Genomic DNA, 10,446 nt, shown 5'->3' on the forward strand with positions numbered 1-10,446 from the left:
TCTACTAAAAGCTATTCATTTTTAATTTATTTGTAATCACAAAATTATTTAAATTTTTAATAAGATTTTTTAATTAAATTTAATTAACATTATATAAATTAAATTTACAATGTTTCATAAAATCAAAACAAAAAAAAAAAATATTTTGAAAAACAACTTATCCAAACAAGTATTTTGTTTTTTAAAATTTACGAACATAATTAATATCCTTATGCTTCTAACATATATTAAAATAATGTATTTTTTAATAAAAATATATAACTTATGATTTTATTATAATATTACTATTTATGTTCTACTATAAACTATTCATTTTTTTAAATTTATTTGTAATTACAAAACTATTTTCATTTTTAAAAAGATTTGAATTAAATTTAATTATTATTATATAAATTCAATTTATAATTTTTTTTATAAAATTAAAACAAAAAAAATTAAAAACATCTAGTTTGTCTCCACAACATCTAGTTTGTGAAAACAAGCTCTAAAGTTCACCTGATCAATCAAAGCTTTCACTAGCATAACACAAGCTTCTCTTTCTATTTTTTGTTCATTTTAAACATCGAAAAGAATGAAGCAATTATAAAGAGAATAGGGCTTTTACTAGAAAATTCAAAACTACTCTTAAGATGAGAGACACCTAAGCAGAAAGTTGATACAAACAATGCCAGCAATATCAAGACACCGAAACAGAAAGTTGAAACAAAAGGCTGCCAGAATTCTTCATTGAAACAAAGCACTACCACAAAATGCTTAATCAATATAATCTGTAAAGTTTGGACTTTGACAAAGTCCTCTCTTTTAAGTGTGCTTAAGCTCTTCTGGAGCTTGAGTGCAAGACTTCAGGTGCATTTTTAGTTGATCATAATACTTGAGTGCTTTCCCTAGGGCAAAGGCATGATATTTTATTTCCTTAAATGTGGATATAATTTTATTTTCCAACATGCTTCTTTCTCATGAAATTATTTTCTTTAAGTTGATACCACTAGGACTAATATTATAATTAAATATAAGAAATATGTCCAACATGAATATAGTGATTATTTTATGTAATCAACAACCTTGAATATAGCAAATGCAGTATCATGTCGACCCATAGGCTGGCTCGGATTTAGCCTAGCCTAGCACGTTTGAGACCCAACATCAGAGCCCAATTGGGTTGAGGAAGCAATTCTAGGCCCAATGCAAAGCTATTTGGGCTATAGCATAAGGAATTATGGCTAGGACCCAGTGCGAGAGCTCAAATGGGTCCATATTTGCCATAGCATGAGGAATTATGCCATGGCTAGTGGTGAATATTACTTTTAAAGAGAGGCAAAAATGTGTCTCACATTAATATAAACTAATACATGGTTACCATAATAAGCCTAACTAATATTCCTGAGTGCACTAATCCGTGTTTTTCCCCTCCTACTTTCTCTAGAGGGCTCAAACATCATTGGATCATCAAACATCATTTTTCCATATTTGGACCCGATTTGTGAAGAACTTGTTGAAGTTGCAGCTCGACCAGTCCACCTTTTGCTTCTCCTTGCACTTGGATGATGGTTAAACATGGGAAAATACAAGTTTGAATCACAAGTTCAAAATCAATTAAGCTAAATGTTCTATTAGCTAGGTTGTGTTCAGGGCATTGGGGCTCATTAGTGGAAGTTAAGATTCAAAACACCACTCTATAGTTCTTAATTGGTTGTTAAATGCTTTGATCAACTTTCTCCCAGTGTTTGATTTTTCTATAGCATTGAATATCATATATAGTCAGTATTAAATTATGAGGGTGAATGGGTACATCAACTCAACTTGCCCCACAATGTTTGATTTTTCTATAGCATTAACTATTATAGTTAGCATTGAAGTATGAGGGTGACTAGGTGCATCAACTTGTCCACAATGTTTGATTTTTCTATATATAATGTTCTGTAGCTAGTCAAGCATGAGGAGCTATCTAATTACTAGACATACCCACATGCTTATGAAAGGAGGAGGTCTTGCAAGTTGTTATCCTATTTAATAGGTGAAGAATTAGAATTACTGAAAATAATCGTCTTAAGTATGTGTGTATGTATTTTTTATTATATTAAATACATGTTTTAGACATTGTTACTAAATATTGGATTAAAATAGGAATTTCCTAAGTAATTAAAATGACTACTCTTGAACTTGAATTCCGTTCTTTCCCATTTTAGCAAAAAAAAAAAAAAACTCCCTCTTATAGACGATAATTATTACAAATTGTTAAATTGTTGGAAGATGCATGTTTTAGGGTTTTGCTTTGATATTTTATTGCTACTAAATAGATTGAACCAATTTAATAGTCTTTTATGCTCTCCACCTAAGACAATTATATGTTATTTAATGGGGATTTAGGGTGGAAATTTCATTTCAAAGCATGATGGAAGGTTTTTGTATTTTTTTTTCAAAGAACTGACATAACTAAAGTTGATCTCAAAAGAAAATCCAAAAATTTATTAAAATCAAATCTGAAATTTAAAGGGGGAAAAATAACAAAGAAAAAAAAACTCATATTTGGTAAAAATATATAATATAACCGTTACTTATGAATTTATGAACCTCCAAGCTAGTTAAATAGGTTTTTATCTTATCTATACACCTTTCTCCACAGACTATTAGGTATCAATCAATTCTGTTAGTAGCATGCTGCCATCTCTACTTTAAGTCATATTTATGTCTGGACATCTATGGATAGACCTTCTACCAATGCAAAGCAAGTGGAGTAGCAAAATTTCTTAGTCATTGTATGACAAATCTTATCATATTTTTTCAACTCTAATTATGACAATGAATGACATCTGACACTCAACCTCTCAAAACTTGACTAGTTCCTGTGGGGCCAATGAGGAAAGAAACTGATTCATGCACCATTTTACATAAGGGACTGCAACTTGGAACCATGAGAGATCATTTTTTTTTGTTTGTAATTATATATCTTTCTTGATGCATCCACCTTCAAATTTTCAAATAATTCTCTTTTTGTGAGTTTCAATTGGAATTTTGTCTTTGTGGAATTTGCTACTACATTCCTAGTGAAACCTAAGTTGGTATCTCCTACATTGTCCAATTTGAAAGAGGATGTCTTTATTGACTAACGTAAGGCTCTCCAAAATCTGATTTTGATTTTATTTATTTCTTCATGAATCATATCATTAGTTCTTCTTATGAAATTTCTCTTAAGAATAAGGAAACTAGTAACTCTCTAAAGCACCTCATTTCTTAATAAGAAAATTATTGGTAAAAAGGGAAATTGATGTTGTAAGCCTCAATTTCTCAAATAAGATTTTTTTAAATTTATCTTAAAGCTAAATAAAATTTAATTTGACTTCGGTTTAAATAGAACTTTATTTTTTATTTTATTTTATTATATTTTAAGACTTAAGTTTAAAGATAAGAATGACCTTAAAACAAAAAACAAGCCTAAATAGAAGCATATTATATAAAGATCACATTGATCATGAACCATTGATTAAAACATTAGCTAACTACATATTAAAAAAGAATAATAGAAAAGAAAATGATTTTTTCCTTCACTCTAATTATGAGATGATTGTGAAATTTACATGTAATTAGGTGAATAATAGCATAACTTGTTCTTGGTAGGTGAAACATTAATGATTGTTGTGCATAGGTTATCAGTTTTAAAATTTCATTGAAATTGTTTACTTGGAAAGGGGGTGGTACCACAACTAAACATAACAAAACTATTTATTTAGAAGGGCAGAAGGAAAAACTTTATGGAGAGAAAACTAATCTATGAAAACAATCAATCGACAGATCTGGATTTAGATTTTGCTTTAATTACTATCTTAACTAGTTAAAGGTTTGAGTGAAAGTTACCACTTATAATCACAAACAAATGATGTACTATATTTTCATCCACGTTGATTGTGAAATAGGATATATGATAACCATAAAATTATGAAAAAATTTATTTTACCAAAATATATTTTCTATTGTAAATTATTGAAAAATTGGTGTATATATAATTAAAATAACAAGTAATTTTCTATTGTAAATTAGATTATAGAAAAAAAATTGAACAAAAATTGAAATTTGTAAGTTTTTGTTTATATATTTTTATTATAAATATTTTTCTACTAAAAAAATAAAGTTTATAGTAGAAAGTCAAATATTATATGATAATTATTCTTACGATAGTTTAAAAAACGAAATGTAAATTCATGATTGAAAGTGATATTTTGCCACAAATAATTTTGAGGTAAAAAGTGGAGTTCATGGCACAAAGTTATATACTGCGCAAAAATTATTCTCACCATGTTTTTACAATAAAAAGTAACTTCTCAGCGATATGTAATATTTTCAAAAGAATTTTGGGAAGTATCTTTTAGCACGAGTGTAAGGAATATGAACATTGAAGTGAAAAGAAAGTGTGAATAGTGAGTGGAATGAAGTGAGTTCTACCGAAGAACCAAGGAGACCCCCATAGGGACACTGGTGGAACGCAAAGTCACTGAGACCAACAAATGAACAACGAGGCTCTAATCCTAAGAGAAAATGATGTCTTAAAATGCCTCTCAAGCCACACTAAGGACCTAGACTCCCTCTAAGACGTCTCCAAAAATGACTCGAAGATCGATGTCAAAGATAAGTAACGGTTAAACCACTCCGAAGTATAGAAAAGACTATGCTCAAAAGAGACTGCCTATGTGAGCTCACCAATACTCTTCTATAAATACTTATTTTTTTTCCTCTAAAATAATTCCAGTCACTTCAACCATCTTTCCTTTTAGATACTTTTTTGTTGTGATTTTATTTTATCCTTATTTTTATATTATTGTGGACCCCGCATTTCGTGCTCATGCGTTTCCCACTCGATGGCGAGCTCGATTTTTATTTGAAAAATTGATTTTTATTTAATTAAGAAAACTGACTTAGAGTCGCCACTTATTTTTGTTTTATTTTTAAAAGGGTAAACAAAATAAGAAAGAAAAACCCTAAGTGTGACTCCTTATTTTGGAAAAGGTGGTTTGTGAAAAATCGGATCGGGATCGGGGGTCAGGTTACTTATCGAGAAGGTACGGTATAGACCGTAGCACCCCTTTAAGTCCCTAAAGTCGGGTCTCTACTAATAAAATGAAGAAATCATGGCAATTGATGAGGGAATCAATGAATACTCAGAGTGATCATGCACATGTGAGAATCTAAACATGCATACAGAAAATGACCCGAGCGGATGTGGATGCATACCTGGGCAGTGATCCATAAAGCGCTATCAGGAAGTGAGGTTAGTGCACAATTAAGGAATAATTTCGAGCATGTCATAGAGCATAATAAAATCAATCATGCATGGCAATTAAATCAATCAATCCTCCAATTGATCATAAAATCACGTATGTGGGGCCCCCACCAAAGCCCGATCGATCTTGCATGAATTAATCTCACAAATTCCATTATTCTGAAATTATGAAAATGACATTCACGCTTATATAAAATTAAGAGAAAAAAGAAGATTATTTAAAAACCAAAGCGGAATTAAAAACTGTCCGAGTGAAAACTGGATTTTTGAAATTTATTTGAAAATTGGAGTCTCGAAGATTGTTTGATAATTGGAGTCTCGAAAATTATTTGGAAATTGAAGTTTTGGGAATTGAATTTAGGAATGGGAATTTTGGAAGTTAAATTTTGAAAATTGGAATCCTGAAGAATTATTTAAAGATTGAGTTTAAAAAATAAACGAATAAATAAAATGATAATGATTAAATAAATCGATATGAGAATTAAAAATTTCGGAAATCGGAATTTAAATTTAGAAATCAGGATTTTGAGGAATTGTTTGAAGGTTGAATTTTAAAAATAAACGAATAAATAAATAAATAAAATAATGACGATTAAATAAATTGATGTAAGAATTAAAATTTCGGACATTGGAATTTAATTTAGAAAACGGACTTTTGAGGAATTGTTTGAAGGTTGAATTTTAAAAAATAAACGAATATATAAATAAATAAAATAATGACGATTAAATAAATTGATGTAAGAATTAAAATTTCGGACATTGGAATTTAATTTAGAAAACGGAATTTTGAGAGATTATTAAAGGTTGAATTTTAAAAATGAACAAATAAATAAATAAATAAGATAATGACGATTAAATAAATTGATGTAAGAATTAAAATTTCAAAAATTGGAATTTAATTTAGAAAACGGAATTAATGTTTTTAGGAAGATAAGTCATGCAAATTGAAAACAAAGGGCTAACTTGAGGTGGGTATGGCTTTGGAATGGGCATGGGCCAACTTAAGGTAGGTGAACAAATCAATTGAAGTGGGCATGGGCTTGGAATGGGCATGGGCCAACTTAAGGTGGGTGAACAAAACATGAAGTGAGCATGGGCTTGGAATGAGCATGGGCCAACTTAAAATGAGAGAACAAAACAAGGGGCCTTTAGGAATGGGCCTAAGGGGAAGAAGGCCTTCAAAGGACGTCCATGGGCCTTGGGCTAACTTAAGATGGGTGAACTAAACAAGAGGCCTTTCATCAACACATACAGGCCTGGGCTCCAACTCAAGCCCATATCCACTAGCATAATCACATGAGGCCTTTCACCATCAAGTTTGGACTTGGGCTTCATCTCAAGCCCATATCCGTTAGCATGAGTCCCATGCATGAGGCAAGATTAGGCTACGGGTTGGTGGAGTGGGTGTATGCATGGAGGTATAAGATATGGGTATGGTTGTGGTGTATAGAGAGATAGGTGGTGATGGGGAAATGGGTAAATGGGAGATGGTATGCATGGGGGTGATGATAAACATGATTCCATGCATGGTTTCATGCATGTGGATAGGAAGTGGGCATGAAGAACGTGGTGTAGAGAGAGAAAGGTGGTAAGAAAGAATGGGTAAGGTGGGCATGAGAGGGTGATGATGTGCATGATTCCATGTATGGTTCAGCATGTGGATAGGAAGTGGGCATGAAGAACGTGGTGTAGAGAGAGAAAGGTGGTAGAAAGAATAGGTAAGGTGGGCATAGAAGGGTGGTGGCATGCATGGTTCCATGCAAGTGGATGGGAGAATGTAGAGAGAGAAAAGGTGATGACGGTATAGTAGCTAGGTGACATGGGCATGCATGGAGATGGGTATGAAGGTGGTCATGCATGTTGAGACCATGCATGTGGACTAGGGAATGGGTATGAAGGTGGTCATGCATGGCGTGCATGGCCATGCAAAGGTGAGAAGAATGAACTTGAAGGGCACTTGAAAGAGAATAGGAGAGTGGTGTGGTGTAGAGAGAGAAAGTGTGATGGATGAGAGATGAAATGGGTTAATGGGTATGAAGAAAGTTTAGAGTGAGAAATGAGCTTAGTAGGATGGTTTGATGGGTATAGGGGATGACAATGGGTATGAAGAGGCATGATGAGGTATGGAAGTCATTAGAATGAGCAGAATGATGAATCAAGCTCCTGGCAATGAATATGATAGATGGTGGGGATGGTGAGGGTGAATGCAAGCAAACTCAAAGTCCCAACAAAAACAAGCAAAAATTCCCAACAAATGCATTCAAACGCTGAGATAAGAACTCATTAATATCCAGATAACACAAACAAAAAGGAAAGCCTTAACGTGAGAAAAACCAACCTGTAGAAAAGAATCCATGAGTTCCCTTCTTACCCGTGATCAGCCTCTCGGTCTTCCTCCTCCTCCTGAAAACCCTCGGCCCTCATTTTTCTCCTCTGTCTCGCCTCCTCCTCAAGCAAAAAGCTCTCCTTGTAACAGCACCCCCACCTCAAAATATCTTCTCAACGGCCAGAAGAAGGATCACTCAGCTGGCAAAACGATCTGCAGCTTTTGCAGATTCCTTGGACACGTGTCATCTTCTCATTAGCTTCCTAATCCCACTAACCTGATTCTTCAGTAGCCAATGAAGAGGCAACACGTGGCCTCCTGAAGCTGCTCCACCTGGCCAAATAAGTATCATAAAAAAATGACCCTACATAGGGGTCTACAAATATGCCCCTCTTCGGTAGAGCTCACGAGTGTAAGGAATATGAACGCTGAAGTGAAAAGAAAGTGTGAATAATGAGTGGAATGAAGTGAACTCTACCAAAGAACCAAGGAGACCCCTATAGGGACACTAGCAAAACACGAATTCGCTCAGGCTGACAGACTAACACAAAGGCTCTGATCTTAAAACAAAATGATGTCTCAAAATGCCTCTGCAGCCACACTAAGGATCTAAGCTTTCTCTAAGACGTCTCTAAAAGTGACTCAAAGATCAATGTCAAAGATGAGTAACGGTCGAACCACCCTAGAGTACGGACAAAATGCATCTAAAGGAGACTACCCTATGTGGACTACGCGATGAATATGTGATAAGCACAGGGTAACGAAGTGAGGAAAACCGAGGAAGAATGCAAAACCATGAAGGTAAGATGTACAATGCCAGTGGATATGCGAATACCAAGAACTGCGACCCTGAGTGATACAGCTGAGGAGAAATGACTCTGAACGTCAAAAACTCGAACAGATGGTGACTCAAAATGCAAAGAAGACTCAACTATGCAGGCGTGACTCGGAGGTGAACAAGACTCAACTCAATCCGACAAAACAATGACCGATCGATATAGGTGCGGTCCCGACTCAAACTAAACACGAAAAGTGATAGGAATATGGCTGATCGATATAGGTACGGCCCCAAACTCTAACTCAAACTGATAAGATGATGACCGATCGATATAGGTGCGGTCCCAAAAACTGAACTGACATGAAGATGAGATGGCCGATCGATATAAGTGCGACCCCGACTGAAACTGACACGATAATGATCGATCAATATAGGTGCGGTCCCAGAAACTGAACTGACATGACAAGGAGATGACCGATCGATATAGGTGTGGCCCCGACTCAAACTGACACGATGATGACCGATCGATATAGGTGCGGTCCCAGGAATTGAACTGACAGGAAGATGGCCGATCGATATAGGTGCGGCCCCGACTCAAACTCAAACTGATAAGATGATGACCGATCGATATAGGTGCGGTCCTAGAAATTGAACTGACATGACAAGGAGATAGCCGATCGATATAGGTGCGGCCCCGACTCAAACCGACACGATAATGACCGATCGATATAGGTGCGGTCCTAGAAACTGACACGACAAGGAGATGGCCGATCGATATAGGTGCGGTCCCGACTCAAACTGACACGACAAGGAGATGGCCGATCGATATAGGTGCGGCCCCGACTCAAACTGACACGATGAATGACCGATCGATATAGGTGCGGTCCCAGAAACTGAACTGTCATGACAAGGAGATGGCCGATCGATATAGGTGCGGCCCCGACTCAAACTGAAAAGAACAATGATCTTATCAAGTGGCCCAAAGCCAAAGGATACTAAGATGAAGATACCAGCAGACTCGGTCGGAGGGGATATGCCCCAGTATGACAACTCATGAGGATCGACGACTAGGTCGAAAGATAATGAAGCCTGTGAAAGATCCGATGATCCTAGGGAAGGAGGGTATGCCCCAGTATGCAACTCTCGGAGGTTAACAACTAGATCGAAAAGGTGAATGAAACCTGTGGAAGGTCTAGTGATCTGGGGAAGAAGGGTATGCCCCAGTATGTAATGATGAATAGACAGAGATGCAAAATGCCTCAAAACTACTGTACCCCGAAATATGCTCATCCATCATGTAATGAAAATATCCAACCTCAGATAGGTAATGCCAAGCAGGACCATGTATCGTGACACCATGCTGACAAAACAAAACTAACTGGTGAATAACAACAATGATGACTAGTACTCAAAATGCGAAAAACAAGCAAATCCATACTCAACATGCCAACTGTCAAAGTGAAAACATCGTCACTAATAAATCAACAATCTGTCAGGCCCTGCCACCATGGAAGATGTTGAACCTAAAGTCCGAAAGATGTATGAAAGCACAACCAAGGTGATCGAGGACTGATCTACATTTCTTCCTAATCGAGAGAGGGGTAAGGTCATGTGTCCCGGTGGGATGTGTGGGATAAAAGAAGGTAATGATCAGGCTCTGGTATGATAGAAGGCATGAGAGTATCTAGGGTGAAATGTTTGAGTAAGAGATGAAAGGTATGTAAGTATCCGAGATCATCCAAGTATGTCGAGAAGACTAGACCCAACATGTCAATAACTCCATAACCCATCGAAAGCAACAATCACAAACAGAAAGCCAAATCTCGATGTCGAAACATCCAACTAGGTGGCTATGCTCCAGTGTGCAATGAGAACAACATGAAACAATCCAATAATCTCTATATCACCCGTCGGATGCTCCAACGTCAAGAATCAGTCTGATCTCCCTCCAAAAGATGGATATGCCCCAGTGTAAGGGATCCAATAGGGTGACTATGCTCCAATGAAAAATACTCTCCATTCTGGCTATGCCCCAGTGTAAAGTAGTGTATCCGAGTCCATAAATCAATC

Source organism: Vitis riparia, chromosome 16 (assembly GCF_004353265.1).
Source record: "Vitis riparia cultivar Riparia Gloire de Montpellier isolate 1030 chromosome 16, EGFV_Vit.rip_1.0, whole genome shotgun sequence".
Lineage (NCBI taxonomy): Eukaryota > Viridiplantae > Streptophyta > Magnoliopsida > Vitales > Vitaceae > Vitis > Vitis riparia.